The sequence below is a fragment of the Muntiacus reevesi genome, chromosome 10 (assembly GCF_963930625.1).
Source record: "Muntiacus reevesi chromosome 10, mMunRee1.1, whole genome shotgun sequence".
Taxonomy (NCBI): domain Eukaryota; kingdom Metazoa; phylum Chordata; class Mammalia; order Artiodactyla; family Cervidae; genus Muntiacus; species Muntiacus reevesi.
In genome coordinates this window covers 79,761,977-79,779,150 of record NC_089258.1, presented here as the reverse complement: position 1 = coordinate 79,779,150, position 17,174 = coordinate 79,761,977, and the positions used below count along the sequence as shown (strand labels likewise).

Below are 17,174 nucleotides of genomic sequence, written 5' to 3'. Positions count from 1 at the left end.
TAAAATATTGTCTCATTAAAAAATAAGGTCAAGGAATACTAGTGTCATGGTAATAACAGGTACTTATAATACAATTTGAAAAATTTTGCCTTATCCCTGTAATTACCAATTCACCCCATTACTTCCCTCATTATCTTTTAATTTTTTAGTTCTTATTCTTTGCCCGCTGTTTCATCAGCCTGTCCTTTCCTCACCCCTTTTGCTTCCCAGAGCAGAGCCACCCTAGCATATATTCTGTATGAAATTTCTAGAGGAATAGATTTTTCATGAATTTTCAAAGAAACAGATTCTTTTTCCACAGTCATACCTCGTTTGCAATGGGATGTGTGTTGGGCTTATAGAACACCTCTAGACTTCTCAGCCTCTTTGGAACTGGAGATGAAGAGGGAGAAAAGTTCTCTATTTTTATCTGTGAAACTTGCCCTTGACAGCTCTGCTCGTGGATGACTTTTTTTTTTATCCCTTTAAAAGTTTAAGGAGGACAAATACTGATCCATCTCTTTTCTAAAGAAAAAAAAAATCTCCAGCCATTGTGATAATCTTGTAGAAATAATGATCTCTCAAGGACAGACTGATTTTATTTGAGAGGTTTCTGGAATGGTACAGCATTTTCGGGAAGAATGAGCAGATGTCCGTAGGATGGAGATTGTTATAACTTGATGAGTGTTCATCCACCAGGAAAGATAAGTGATCAGCTCCGGAAAGATCCATCATGTTGGAACTTGGCATTTGTCGTCAGTTTAGCCAAGGGCTGTGGCTCAATTCAGGGTCGAGATACAGCCAATACTAGTGCATTCCTGCTAATTCTACAACCTGTACTTTTTATTCTAATTTCTCCATTCCTGAACTTAGAGCCTGGCTCAGTCTAGACTCTGAATAAATATTTGTTTTTGTTTTAAGTGACAAATACTTTTTTGAGGGAAGGCTTACGGGGACTCTTTTCGTTGTGAAGGAATAAAGGGAAAATCATTCATATAAATCCAAACTCAAGTGGTTCCCCACGGCAGTGACACCAGCAATGCTGGTCTTGGGTCCATCTCACAGGCAACTCTGTGAAGACACCCAGAGCCTTGTAAAGTGGGAGCCCAGGACCCTGTAAAACCTGTCACTGGCACAGATTTCCACGGTCACCTTCAGGGACTGAGCAGTCACTTTTTGATGGCTCTTTCTTTTTTTTTAATTGAAATGTAATTGCTTTACAATGTTGTGTTGGTTTCTGCTGTAAAACAAAGGGAATTCACTATGTGCATACATACACCCCTCCCTCTGAGTCTCCCTCCCTCCCCCCATCCCACCCTGCTAAGTCAACACAGGCCTCCAGGCTAGGCTCCCCGAGATGCAGCGCCTTCCCCTAGCTGTCTGCTTTGCACAGGTAGTGTATGACGTCACTGCTACCCTCAATCCATCCCACTCTCCCTTCCCGAGTCTACATGTCTGTTCTCTACCTCTGCCCCTCCATTTCTGCCCTGCAGATAAGTTCATCGGTACTCTTTTTGCTAGGTTCTATATATGTGTGTGTTTTCCTTTAATTTTCCTTATTCTTGGCTGGGCTGGTCTTCATCTCTGGAGGCTTTCCCTTAGTTGCAGTGGGCGCTCCTCATCGCGGTGCGCTGGCTTCTCACTGCCGGCGGCGCATCCCGAGCTGCGGAGCGCGGATCGGGAAGCGTGGGCTTCAGTGGCTGCGGGCATGGACCAATGCCCCGTTAGCTGCCCTGTGGCAGGCGGGATCTTCCCGGACCGGGGATTAGACCTGTGTCCCCTGCACTAAGCCGCCAGGGAAGCCCTACATGTGTTTTAAAGTAGAAAGTTACTTAAAATTTGAATTGTATAAAGCACCTGAAGGGTTTTAAATATCAAGGAAAAAACCTTTTTTTTTTTTTTTTTGGTATCCAGAAGTGGGGATAAAGTGCCAGTACTGAAGGGGTTAAAGCTCTCAAACCATATTGAGATAAAAATATACAATGACCCAAGTTAGACAAAAATGTTTATTAGGATACATGTTGAGACTGACTTCTCTATATTGAGCATACTTATCATTCATGTCACGGTGTTTTTGGAAGTGGGGAGGAAAGACAGTAGAAAAAAAAACAAATATATGTGACCAGACCAAGATGGTACAAGAGAAGGGTGCTGAGCTCTCCTCTGCCCACAAACTCATCAAAAATACTATACACGTGGGACAATCCTCATTGAAAACAGTTTGGAGACTGGCAGAAAGTCTCCTGTACCACTAAGACCATAAAGAAAGATCCACGTGGACTCGGAGGGGAGGGAAGAACGTGATCCGGTCAGAACGTACACAGAAGAGGTGATCCTCCCTGGAGGGTGACGGGTTTCAATGGAGTATAATTTATAAAAATATTGAACCATCACTATGTTGGACACTTGAAACTAATGTAATATTTAAAGCATCTCTACTCTACTTCAATACAAATAAACAAACAAAATTCCTGAAACAAAGCTGACCTCACTTTTAAAAGATTTCTTAAATAATACATTGAATATTTAATTAAAATTCATGTGGTAGATAAAGGTAGAAGGATGAAGTGGTAATTTTTTAGCTTTATGTCATTTATTCATTCTTTTATTCATTTGTAACATTTGTCATTTCCTAAACAATTTTAAGGAAGCTTGAAAACATCTGAACAATACCAAAGGTAATGTTTTATAATATATAATAATATATGTAATGATATATATATAATAATATGTTATCTAATGTTTACTAATTTACTCTTGGGGTAAATGACTGGGCAGAAATAACTGAGAGAGGTTACGAACAGTCACCAAATGGGGGTCTTTCCTGAAAAGAGGTAGGAGAAACAGTGTAGATGCTGTACATCAAATAAAATGAATGTGTCTCCTTTACTGAAAAGGAAATTTCTTTGACTTTCTTTCGTCCTCTCCATGGGTTCCCTTGTCTCCTAGGAAGGGCAGCTCGTTGGAAGCAAGATGGTAGATGGCGTGAGCGGAGGTGGCACGGCCACACCTTCAGAGGAGGTCACGAGAGGGTGAGTGTGGGATGGGTCCTCCTCCTGTGATCCTGCAAAGCTCTAACAAATGTCAGCCGGCTTTCTTGAGGAGCCGTCAGGATGGGCAGAAGGTTGAGTGCAGCAACAAAGCTAGAAGTAAACAGGGTCTAAATTGAACATCAAAAATGCGGGGTCGGCATGAGGGTGTTTGACTGGAAGTCTTCAGAGATCTCAGGAGAGTCACATTTTTCAAAATCTCTGATGAAGTAAAGGCCCAGATGACGGTTTCCATCCGGCTGCAGGAGCGGCAGCAAGCCACCCTCCACTTGCCTTCCCTCCACTTCATCACAGCCCCATTCATTCTATCATCCTCGCATCTTTGGGCTGCTGATAGGTCTTCTGAAAGATTACTATGGGATCCTTTCCCTCTGGACTTCATTCAGGGTCTTCCTACACTGGATTCACTGAAGCGAAGGCCTACTTAAGGCCCAATGTATACATCAGAATTCTTCTACTGCTTTACAAAGTCATTGACTCTTCTCTTGCAAGAGAGGAAAATTTTAACTGTGTTACGTTGTGTTAACTGGATGCTTGTGTCTCATGGCTGTTTCTCAGTTTTGCCCAGAAGGTCTCAGGTTGGGACTTCACTAAGTTCTATTTTTAATTCACTCTCTTTGAAGGAGATGCACTGCTGGATGGGGTGACCCATGGGGCCAGAGCCCTGGGGGAGATGGAAGGAACTGACATTCTACAGGCACAGAAATCCCCCTTCAAACCTGCTCCCAGAACTTCCTTGGGAGTTGCCTGGCGGTCCAGCGGTTAGGCCTCTGCCCTTCCTCTGCAGGGGGCATGGGTTCCACCCCTGGACAGGGAGCTGTATGCTGTGAGGTGTGGCAGAACACATACACAGGTATAACATGTATATTTTTAAAATTTGCCAGGTGTTGAAGCTACTACGCATCATAGACTGTAATTGTTACTAACTTTTGGGAAAATCATAATAAATCATTTTTAAAAGTTTAACAAGATGCACAGTGGCCAGATAAAAGTCAATCTGCTTAAAACCTTGTAGTGAGTGGCTCAGTCGTGTCCTACTCTTTGCAGCCCTATGGACTGTAGCCAGTCAGGTTCCATCCATGGGATATTCCAGGCAAGAACACTGGAGCGGGTTGCCATTCCTTCTCCAGGGGATCTTCCCGACCCAGGGGTCGAACCCGGGTCTCCTGCAGGCAGACTCTCTACCGTCTGAGCCGCCCCGGAAGCCCTTATTGTGTGAACACTGCTGTGTATTTTAGATATTCAGTTTAGATTCTGCTTACTTCTAACTTTGTTGCTGAACTCTATACCCTCTGCCCATCCTAACCGCTTCTCAAGAAATCCAGCTTATGCATATCAGAGTTTGATATAATCAAGGAGAAAAAGAGAGCCCATTTCACTCTCCCCCAACTCATGACCTTCTCTTCTGAGAATAAATAAAATTAAAAAGAGCTACTCTTTCACCGAAAACACAGCATCTCCTTTCTAAGGAGCATCCTCCTCTAGTACAGAGCAGTGTGTTGATATTCACGACAGGCGGCACCACCGAACTGGCCGTATCCGTCCGGGTCACCTCCAACCTGGGCCAGCACACTGCCCCCAGACAGTCCTCGGAGGCAGGGGGACGGGGCGAGTTTCCGGGGGCTCCGTGTGTGGTGAGAGTCCCTTCCTGACTCACTCACGTGCTAGTCCACATGCTGGCCGTAGTCCTTGTTTGTTTCGATAGAACACAGAAAGCCAATAAAGGAAACAGACGCTGGCAGTGAGGAGCCAAGGTCCGGCTTTGTCGAGGACACATCGCCCCTCATTGTATTTCTAGCTCCAGCACATCAGGCCTTTGGGAAAAATGTGAAGGATACAGGACAAGGAAGCCCGGGAACCAGACGCCCCAGGTCCTACTCGCTAGCTGGGCGGCCGCAGACAGACCATTGGCTTGTCTGCCAAGTGGCCCCTCCATGAAACAAAGACTCGGGCAAAGTCATTCTGGGGCCTCCTCCCTTAGCAGAGGCCATGGAGACTTTGTTCACAAGCCCCATCTTCTTTCTGCGGTTTATAAAACAGAGTTCAGAAGTATCAGCTTGGCTTTACACGCCATCCTTATACTCAAGCTCCTTGCTCCATGCACACCTAACGCACTATCCATTCTAAAGAAGCTGAGAACTGTGGTTGTCCCTGGATATATGCCTGTGGGTGGGACTGCTGGACCATGTGGTGGCTGATTTTTCAAATGAACCCCCATACTGTTCTTGCTAGTGGCTGCACCCATTTACATTCCCACCAACAGTACAGCCTCCACACCCTCTCCAGCATTTATTGTTTGTACATTTTGTGATGATATACTCCAAGACAGGTTTTTTTTTTTTTAGAAAGGGGAGAGATGAGTGTGGTCATCCTTTGTGATGACCATCACAGGTTCACAAATCCTGTGACATCTATTGACCCCAACCCCAAGTCCCTCATGGGAGGTAAGCCTTTTCCCCCCTTCTCTGGGTGCCCAAGCTAGCCCAGAGCTTGGCACTTTCTAAGTGCTCAATAAATACTTGTAAAATGAGAGAATTCAATATGTTGCTTTTCCCAAGGTCGTTTATCAAGTGGAGATGCACAAAGGCTAAAATTGCTGTAAAATTTCCAAATACCAGTAACTAGCAGGCTGTTTTCGGTAAAATAGGGATGTCTACTGATAGGATGTCTGCTGATACCCTTGAAGGCTCATATCCTGGGTGCCTGTGTACCCTATGTATAAAGATTCTTCCTTTATTCTCAGTTCTTTTTGATTTTCATGCATTTTCTGGGTCTGCTTCTCTCTGCCTCTCTTTTTCCCAAGCCCTGTACCATCCCTGAAGGCTTCTCAATCTCCAGGCCTGTATTTGTCTTTCCTCTCCTAAAGTCATACATTGCTACCATCCAGGATTTATTTATTAATATTTAAACACTTCATAGGGAAAAGCACAGACATCAGAAGACTCGGATTCCTGTCCTAAGCCAGCACTATCCAGCTCTGAAATTATGAACAAGTGTCTTTACTTCCCTGAATCTAACGAGGGGGTTAGATGAACCTGGCCCCCAAAGAAGTTTCAACTTTTGTGCTTCATGATTGATAAGATCCATCTGGAGCAGGGTTCTGTACAGATTTTTAATATGGTCCTTGGGATTAGTGGGAAAGACTTTAGTTTGCAACCTTTGCTGTGGCCAGAGGAGGAATCGCATCGGAGCGCTAGACCCAGGACTAAACTTCAGGAGTATCTGGGCATGGGTCATGTTTCTTGCGAGCACTAACATTTTCTTTGCCTTGTTTTCCTCTGAAAGGACTCTTCTCTGACAAGGGCTCTCCTGCAGGCGCTTGCTCTGTATCCCACACGTAGGAGTTACTCTATTAAGATATTTCGAATGAATAAAAGTGTCACTGATCTGCACAGTTAACCATAGATAAAACAGTATGTTCTGTATTATATGACTTTTAAACATTTAAAAAAGACTTAAATTTTGAAAAACTCTGAAGACAGTCATTTAAATGAAATCAACGTACATTGAAAGAAATACACAAATTAATTTTTCCACAGTGAATTTTTTCAAAAGTTTATTTTCACTTCAGTCTCCAAGACTTAAATGTGGGTTTCTCTAGAAAGAATTCTGTATATCCAATGTGATGATGAAAAGCTCTTAAATGCTACCAGAAAGTTATAGCCACATGCTTGATGAATCCTGTATGATTAAGTGACTGAGACTGGGTGTTTTTGCATGCAGCATTTATTTTTAATTTTTTAAATAACAGCTTTATTGAGACATAATCACATACCATAAAGTTTATCCTTTTAAAGGGTAGAATGCAGCAGCTTTTAATATACTCACAGAATTGCATATTTATCATCACTGTCTAATTCCAGAGCATTTATACCACCCCCCAAATAAGCTCCATATCCACGTGCAGTTCGCCTGCATTGCGTCTCTCCCTAAGCTCAGCAACTCCTTAACTGCATTCTGTCTCTGTGGGTTTGCCTGCTTTGGACGTTTCACGGTAATAGCATCACACACCACATGACTTTTCGTGTCTGGCTGCTTTCACATGTTTGTAGGTCTCACCCATTTGTACCGTGGGTCCGCGCTTCACTGCTTTTTATGACTGAATGGCATTCCATTCTGTGGATGGACGTTTGTTTGTCCATCAGTTGATGGGCGTTTCAGTTGTTTCCACTTTTTGGCTATTTTGAACAATAGCCAAATTGCTGCTGTGAACATCTTTAGGTTTTATGTAGTGGGGGGCGGGGGGGAATTGGGTCAGATGGTTAATTTTTAACTTAGTGAGCGACTCCCCAAAACTGAGATACTGGGGGACTATTAGCCATATTTTAATGATGCTGCTCCCAGATGATAAGTTCTGGCTTATCCCTCCACTCTTACAACCAAGCAGCTTAGTGGCACAGTTGATCGGTAGCAGGACCCTGAGGGGAGCCCTGGGCCTGAGCTGTGAGTAGAATGATGTAGAATGATGGGGAAGCCTCACCATCACTGGTCCCCAGTCACCTTGAGATAATGATGCCAGAGGGGCAGGAAATTTCAGCGAAGGCAGGAGTCATCTAGGAGTCCTCTTTGAGGGACTGGGTCCTGAGTCTGACATACATCACGTTCCCACTCCCCCTCACCCAGTCCACTCCACCGTCCCCAGAATTTATCACCTACATGATGCAGTTCTGAACCTGTGTCCTTACATGTAATAACACCTCCCCCAGGGAACTGTTAGGAAGAAATGTGGGATAACAAATGAAAGTGTGTATTTCAGTATTTCAGGTTCTAACCCTTCTCTTCAACATAATGCAAATATGAGTGGTCTGAAGAGTGGTGCACTTGTGATTAGAAGATAGGGGTTTGAGTTTTAGGTTAGCTTTTTGTTAGTTTTATGAAGTTGGACAACTCAGTGTGAGCTGAACTTCCTCTGCCTTTAAAATGAAGATAATCATACCTCCTGCCTTGCAACTACTTGACTTCCAAGACTTTTAAGACTGTCTGAAGAAGTGCTTTGTGAAGGTATGAGTGTTCAATGAATATGGATTAATACAATTTTTGGCCTCCATTCCTCCTGGCAGGTGTCATGCTTGATTCATGTCCTCATTGGCCACAAGAAATAACAGGGAAAAAAGATCACACCCAGCCTCCAAGTGTGCACTGCCAGGGGCTGCCATAATCAATCACCATATGACACCTGCATCTGCTAAGTCACTTTAGTCGGTTCGACTCTGTGTGACCCCATGGACTGCAGCCCGCCAGGCTCCTCTGTCCACAGGATTCTCTAGGCCAGAATACTGGAATGGGTGGCCATGCCCTCCTGCAGGGGATCTTCCTGACCCAGGGATCAAACCCACGTCTTTTACATCTCCTGCATTGGCAGGCAGATTCTTTGCCACTTGTGCCACCTGGGACACACCTATGACACCCAGCCTATGACACATAGATCCTGTAACATTTGGGGTCAAAACTCCTCTTCTCCTGATTTCTGAAACTCAGGCCTGAGATAAGCATAATACTGCACTGAACTGAAAGTAGGATCATCCAGCCTGGAGCAGGATGTCTCTAAGTCTTCACAGTCTAGGATCACTGAGTCTGGCAGAGGTCAAGGGTTCCCAGGGTCCATGTAATGGTTAATACTGACCTTCTCTCTTAGCAAACGTGCACAGTGCTGCGTGCTGCATACATGCCCCTACACTTCTATGTAGGGGAAAAAACTCCAAAGAAGAAAGTCTAATGCTTATGGTAGATACTATAGTTGCTTGACCCAACATATTCTAGCTTGCCTTGCAGAGCTATAGATACTGTCACACTAAAAATTATACTTTGAAATTATTGAGGAATTCCCTGGGGGTCCAGTGGCTAGGTCTCTGCACTTTGACTGGGCTCCTGCATTTGCTCCCTAGTCAGGGGACTAAGATCCAGCACATCTCGTGGTGCTGCCAAAAACAGAACTCTTACAAAGGTAGAAATCTACAAGGAAACAGAATTGCATGCATAGGCACTGTCCTGCATATCTCGGGGGGAAGAGAAAACACTGAAGCAGAGCCCAACATTGAGAAGACCCAGTTTTTGGCGATCACGGGTATGGTTATTCTGGACCACAGGGAATGGTCTAAGGTCTAGGCATACGGCGTGTGCAAAAGGGTAGCTCTGCCCTGGCATCTGGTAGGCAGTGTCAGCAGTGATGCTTCTAGTGGAGAGCGTCATTCCATCAGGCTGCATTGTTCTTCACCGAGCAGCATCTAGGACTGAATCCCCATGAACTTCTTGTACCAAATCACATCTTTGTCTGATTAATAGCTATAGTGGATTCTGTTGTCAGTGACTAACAACCTCAACCAAGACTACTCCATCATAACACCCTAATGAGAATGAAAGAGAACCATGGAATTCAGATTTGAAAAAACATATTTGGAAAAGGTGAAAAAGAGGTTTTATTTTTTTAAATCAGTTTTACATAATATCTCTAATATTATGAAGTTGAGTGAGAACTAGAGTTCTTTTTTCTGTGATTGTAATCAATTTTGTGCTATGTAGGTGATGTTTTTACAGTCATAAAGTCTGCTGTTGTTTTTGATAAAGTCCATTTTTGTTTAATACTTCCAAACTTTTCTTCTAAATGCGCTTTCTTCAAGTTAAAAACAGCAGTTTCATGCCAAAAGTTAATAAAAATATTTGAGTTAATGTTTGCAAAGTTTCCTAATTTGCAAACACAAATATTTTTAACTTATGATTTATGAAATTAGCACAGTATTAAACCATAGTTTACCCTTCTGGGGACCTTCTGCTGAGGACTTTTAGCTTTTCAGTCTAGGATCTTGAGGCTCTAGATATAAATCATTGTTTGAGTCTTAGAAGAAATTTTAGAGGCAGAGACATCTTATTTTAGATAAGAGAGTCAGGCAAAGGTTATTCTAGCAACTGGCTACTGCCTTATTCTTGCACAAAAAAAGGGGGGGGGGAGAAGGAAAGAAGGAATAAAAGAAAGTTTCATATTACCTTCTACTTTTAGGAGCTGGGCATTTGTCCCATTTCTTCTAAATTGGAACCCTGTTTTATTTTTGTTTGAATTCTCCAGACTGTAGTTCTTTAAATCTTAATCACTTTGCTGGGGAGCTGTATTCTGTCGAGTACTCTATTGAAGAAAGTCAAAAATGGTCTCCCTTTCTACCCAGTGTAACCTGTGTCCTCTTTTTATAGTTAATTAATTCATTCATCTTCCATGTATTCACCACAAACTGTTTCCCTTTTGTGATTGAAAGAATAAGCCCCCTAAAGACCCCCAGATGTCTATATCCTAATTCCTAGAACCTGTGAATATGTGAGCTTGCATAGAAAAAGAGAGGAAATCTCCAGATGGGATTAAGTCATTGAGAAGGGAAGATTATCTTACATTATCTGCGCCGGCAAATGTAATCACAAAGGTCCATATGTGATAAAAGCAGTAGATTCAGAGTAAGAGAAGGTGATGCCAGGAGCTGAGATCAGAGGGAGCGACAGAGGTTGGAGATGCTAGCCCGCCGACTTTGAAAATGAAGGAAGCACAGCCTGCAATTCAACCTCCCACCACAGCCTTTACCAAGTCTCCCTTCTCCCTTGGAATTTTAAACATGGGGAAGCTTCTACACGGAAAAGTAAAAGTCCATGCAGGTGTGAGCAGCTCCCTAGCCTTCTGCCTTCCCCTCCGGGCCCCCCACAGCAGTGTCGGAGGGCACATGGCTTCCTTGGGATTGCCCTGGAGGAGAAGCCAAATTTTGCTTTTGAGTGACTACACTGGGTGATTAACTCAGCTCTTGCCTTTGACCCAAAGGGAACTGGATGCAATTCTGTGATGCTGAGGGTTGAACTGCAGGAAGGGGGCGCATTTTCTTCCCCAGAACGGCTCCCCGCCGGGAAGCCTTCAGCAGAGGTCCCTGTAAGCACCGCTTGCCTCTGACGGCTCTCGTTGGTCTGCCAGGTCCTCAGCCCCACTGGGCAGGCAGGACCAGGCTGCCTAGGAGTGATTTATATTCAGGCTCACTGTACACAGTAGCTCCTGGTATATAGAGGCAGTGGTATTTCCCGCTTCCCCCTCTATAACTACCGTCTATGCTGCCTATGCTGTATGGTCAGTGCAGTGAGAAAAGCAAGAAAAAATGTCCAGTTTAAAAGCTGATCAAGAGAAGCGGGCCAAGGCAGAAGAGCAAAAGGAGAAAGCCTGTCCTGTTTAGAAAACCTGTGTGAAAAGGGGAGCAAAAGTTTTGCAAGTGATTTACCAAAAGGGTTCCCTCTTTGGGAAAGAAGGGTTGTTTTGAGACTCAATAAGTTTATTTTTTTCTGGAAGTGTTCCAAACATTAACCAAAGGATTAAGCTGAAAAATAGAAACCCAGAAAAAAAATTATATTATTATTATTATTACCATTATATGTGAGGTTCTTTAATACATTTTTAATGCTTTTAACTATATACGTTTCTATTGCCTTCTCATATGACAAAGATCTTGTAATTTATCTCTAGAGAAATTAGAAAGTGATTTCAAAATTTCCTCTGGCATGAATACATGAAATTTGCTTCTCAACTATTGAACAAAAGGTTCTATCCAAGCCTCTAATGCTCCTGATAGACAGGACACCCTTACTCAGACAATCAAGCATACTCACTCTGATTCTGGCCATAAATATGAGCTTTTCTTTAAAATTATTCAATCTCAGTCAGAACAACGAGCTCCATTTCAACAGAAAGTTGTAACTTCCCGATTGTTACATGGATCCTTCCTGAGTTATAGGATGGATTTATATGGCTAACACCAGGGTATGGTTAAGTTTAAAGACCCCGCTATGTTGGGAAAAATTAAATTGCATTATCCCAGGTAGAGCTAGTGGTAAAGAATTGGCCTACCAATGCAGGAGATGCAAGAGACACAGGTTCGATCCCTAGGTCAGGAAGATCCCTTGGAGGAGGAAATGGCAACTCACTCCAGTATTCTTGCCTGGAGAATCCCATGGAAAGAGGAGCCTGGCAGTCTATAGTACATGGGGATGCAAAGAGTCAGACATGACTGAGAACAGCATCCAGAAAAAATAATGAGTCTAATAACACTAGAAAATTGGCCTGGGTGCCTTATGAAAAATGCCAATATCTCATTTCCCTTAAAGATAGTGATTGGTATGGAACATATTGGGTCAGGCAACCAGAAATATACAGGGTCACACCTAGTGAAACTCAATATCTCTGAACCACCTATCTACAGCCATGGCTTCCACCAGGATGGATAGGAATGAGTACTTTAGGATTTCCTTGTTCTCAAGGCCGCTTGAGTGCTAATTTAGATGTGACTCTAGCAAATTTGCCATTAACACAAGCCTAAAGGACTCAGAGATCTGTGTTCAACTGGTATGACCATTTAGCAGCTACTTTTGTGACTTCAGTAGAATTAGAAGATGTAATTACCCACACTGAAGCCTTAACAGAAACAAAACCTTAAATGATAGTAACCAAGCTATTGGCCTACTGAATTTTGAAGTCTCTTTGATGAAGTTGCGTTACAAAGTCACATGGTTCTCCTTAACCTTACAGCATCTCAAGGAGGCACTCGAATTTGAATTAAAATTCAAACCGAATGCTGCATTTTCACACCAGAAGAAGCCTATAATATTACACATTTAATGACACATGAAAAATTAGATTTCTGCCTTAAGTGTTTCACTTTCTAGTCTTGGTGATCATTTTGGGAGTCGACTTGGTTCCGAAGCTCATGGCTTAAATCCCTCTGAAAGCTTTATTAATGTTATTAGCTGTATTACTTACATGCTATTTCATGAGATAGCTGTCTCTTACATTACCTGATGGGTAACCAGGCCTCCGATAGAATTAGCAATGATTAAACGTCTTGAGGCAGTTGATCATATATACATATATATGAAGTGAAGTGAAAGTCGCTCATTCATGTCCAACTCTTTGCAAACCCATGGACTGACTATACAGTCCATGGAATTCTCCAGGCCAGAATACTGGAATGGGTAGCCTTTCCCTTCTCCAGGGGATCTTCCCAACCCAGGGATCAAACCCAGGTCTCCCACATTGCAGGCAGATTCTTCATCAGCTGAGCCACAAGGAAAGCCCATATATATATAGATCATATGAAACGCTAATACTTTGCCACTTGATGGGAAGAACTGACTCTTTAGAAAAGACCCTGATGCTGGGCAAGGCTGAAGGCAGGAGGAGAAGGGGACAATAGAGGATGGTTGGATGGCATCACCGATTCGATGGACATGAGTTTGAGCAAACTCTAGGAGATAGCGAAGGACAGGGAAGCTTGGCATGCTGCAACCCATGGGGTTGCCAAGAGTCAGACACTACTGAGCGACTGAACTGAACTGAACTGATATATACATATACATATATATATAATATATATATATGTAGATAATTGTATAGTACAACTCTACTTAGGGGAAAAAGCAGCAGGGGGAACATTTCCTGGATCATAATGGACTAGTAAAACAGGCAATCCAGAGAACTTTAGATTATCAACAAAGCCTACTAAAAAAATTAGTGCATTGAATGGCCTATCAACAGAATCCTCGTCTGATGAGCCATTTTTTTTTTTCCTCAGCTGACATACATCCTAATCCATAAGGAGAACAATTAGAACAATTTGATCTGGAGCCCAGAAAAGCACCCTGGCCACGTGACTGATGAGGAAAGGAGTGAATTATCCTCACTTACCCTGTCTTCTCTAAGACTTGATTTAGTTCATTTGATTCTAAGTCTTCACCTTCCAGCTATTTCCATGGTACCCTTTGTACTCATCTGTGTATTGTCAGATTTGACTCCCTACTTCCTAAACTGAATTTAAAATCTCATGCCACCTAGCCATTTCACTGAAATGTGTGAATATTTACTGCCAGCAATTAATTGCCCAAGACATTAAAATAACCATCAAAATGCCAAGCTTGGCAGACACAGCCTATTGTCTGCAAATGACATTTTCACCAGTTACTTTAAAGGGCTGAGCAGCTATCATCCCCTGGGCAAGAACTGGCATATTGTTTTGCAAAATATCAACTTCTCTCAAAATAGAAACACATTCTGCTGACTATTAGTGCTTCTCTTTGAAAAAGTAATTACAGTACTTTACTTTTAGATGGTTCTTCATACCTTACAAACCATTCTATTATCACCTTTTTTTAAAAAGCAATCACTGTTTATTAACTGATCAGATTGCAAAAATAATCACAGTAGATACCTCAGTTCATCCTTCAGATAAGCCTGTTGATCTGCTCTTCCCTGTTTCCAGCATCTCCACCTTCTACAAAGTGGGTGGTCTTTTTCTCCATTCCACTTCACGAAGAAGACAATTTAAGGGGCCACAGGAAACTGTTTGCTTCTTTGAACTGCTTCCCAGCAACATAGATCTCATGAATCAGATCCTCCATGCAGATAATGCCATATTTCCCATGAGACTGAACAATCAACATGTTAACTGTCAGGACAATTGACTCCTTTTAGTTTTGCCGTAACCACGGTTGTAGATCAATTCATTTACAGACTTCAGATTTGGGTACCCTTGATGGCAGAAAAGACTCTTGAGAGTCCCTTGGACTGCAAGGAGATCCAGCCAGTCTGTCCTAAAGGAGATCAGTCCTGGGTGTTCATTGGAAGGACTGATGCTGAAGCTGAAACTCCAATACTTTGGCCACCTCATACGAAGAGTTGACTCATTGGAAAAGACCCTGATGCTGGGAGGGATTGGGGGCAGGAGGAGAAGGGGACGACAGAAGATGAGATGGCTGGATGGCATCACCGACTCGATGGACATGCGTTTGAGTAAACTCCAGGAGCTGGTGATGGACAGGGAGGCCTGGCGTGCTGCGATTCATGGGGTCGCAAAAAGTCGGACACGACTGAGTGATTGAACTGAACTGAACTGAATGGCAGAAAGCAAAGATGAACTAAAGAGCCTCTTGATGAAGGTGAAAGAGAGTGAAAAAACTGGTTTAAAGCTCAGAGTTAAAAAAAACTAAGATTATGGCATCCAGTCCCATCACTTCGTGGCAAATAGATGGGGGAAAAAATGGAAATAGTGACAGACTTTATTTTCTTGGGCTCCAAAATCACTGCAGGTGCTGACTGCAGCCATGAAATTAAAAGATGTTTGCTCCTTGGAAGAAAAGCTATGACAAACCTAGACAGCATATTAAAAATCAGAGATACTACTTTTCCGACAAAGGTCTGTATAGTGAAAACTATGGTTTTTCCAGTAGTCATGTACAGATGTGACAGCTTGACTATCATGAGGCCTGAGCATCAAAGAATTGATGCCTTCAAACTGTAGTGTTGGAGAAGACTCTTGAGAGTCCCTTTGACAGCAAGGAGATCAAACCAGTCAATCCTAAAGGAAATCAACCCTGACTACTCATTGGAAGGACTGATTCTGAAGCTGAAGCTCCAATACTTTGGCTACCTGATGTGAAGTGCCAACTCATTAGAAAAGCCCCTGATGCTGGGAAAGATTGAAGGCAGAAGGAGAAGGGGACGACAAAGGATGAGATGGTTGGATGGCATCACCGACTCAATGGACATGAGTTTGAGCAAACTCTGGGAGATAGCGAAGGACAGGGAAGCTTGGCATGCTGCAGCCCATGGGGTTGCCAAGAGTCAGACATGACTGAGTGACTGAATACCAACAGACAGTGTATGGTTCCACGATTCTCGGTGTGTTAATTGAAGCTTTGTTGAGCTTCACAGCTTCACCTTCACGAAGGTGCCTTGTTGGCAATCCACAAAGGTGCCATTGAAGATCTGACGGAGGCAAAGAAGTTGAAACACATTTCAAACCTTTGGGCTCACACAGCTGATACCTATAATCCTGAAAACAAATGCCAATTTGGGTTCTGCAGGTACATAGAAGTTGCTGACTTCTTGTGTCATCCTAGTCATTTGAATTTCAGTTCTGTACATCTGCCTGTATTCCTTGTGAAAGTGTTCAGCTTTTTCATAGATAAGCTTTATCTTTGCCTTATCTTTGAAGCATCTTTTGGGCAAACTTATTTCTCCGGTGCTGGAGCTTAAGCTCTCTGAAATTCTTTTGCTTTTTCTTAATGGTTTCTGGCATAGCAGCAAACCTTCTTTTTCTTCTCTTCTGCATCGTCCATGGTTCCAGCTGGGAAGGAGGTACACTTCTCAAAATTAATGCTTATTCCCATAATTTTCAAAAGGGAATCATGATAGTCAAATATTTAAATTCCTGCTCCTTGTATGTTGCTCATCACTATTGATGTTGGGGTCAGTCATGTGACTTGCTTTGGCCAATGGAATTCTCAGTGTTCGTGATGTAACCAAAGGCATGGATCTGGTTTGTGATGTTGCACATGTCTTCTTCTGTCTATTCCAATGTGAAGAACTTCCCCTGGATGGCCTAGTGCCTTCATTATAGACCCCAGATTCGACCCATGTAGAGAAATTCTGAGTTAAACCCACAATGAGGAGGTGATCCCGGCTCAACCACCACTTGAAACAGAGCCTCTCCAAATCAGCCAACCTGCGGTTGACCTACAAACTATGAACACAGGAATAAATGCCCACTGTTGTAACTGAGTTTTGTTATAAGGCTTTATTATAGATACAGAACCTGAAGCTTACAGAGGTAAAAAAAAATTTCCCAGCATGATGCAACTGATAAGTGCTTACAGTGAGATTCACACCCTGATCTGTTACACTCTCCGTAGATTGCTTTCCCTCCTGTGTAACTCAGTGGGGTGTGAGCAAGAGAAAACACTGTTTATGCACTTATTCTCTTCACTGCCCTTTACAGGCACCCGTAGCTCAACCAGTTGAATGGCTTTGCGGAGGCATTGCAAAGAAGCATATTTCTCTCTTATGGTTCTACATGTTAGAGCAGATTCTAAACGAGACAGGGTGTCATTTCCCTCTGGTCTTGTTAATGTCTTTCTAGTTAATGGAAGACTTGAAATAGAAACCTCAGAGGTCTAGAGATTAAGCAAGGGGTCTATCATTGTGATCAAGAGCACCGACTTTGGAATCAGACAGACTTAGGCTTCAATATATATTCAACACTGTGTGTGTGTGTGTTAGTTGTTCAGTCATGTCCAACTCTCTGCAACCCCATGGACTATAACCTGCCAGGCTCCTCTGTCCATGGAATTCTCCAGGCAAGA

General features: G+C 42.9%; 1 pseudogene; it reads right to left on the bottom strand.

Annotated features, from left to right (window-relative positions):
* Positions 1-14,243: 14,243 nt before the first annotated feature.
* On the bottom strand, positions 14,244-16,144 carry LOC136176392 (large ribosomal subunit protein uL30 pseudogene; annotated as a pseudogene).
* Between the last annotated feature and the right edge of the window lie 1,030 nt (positions 16,145-17,174).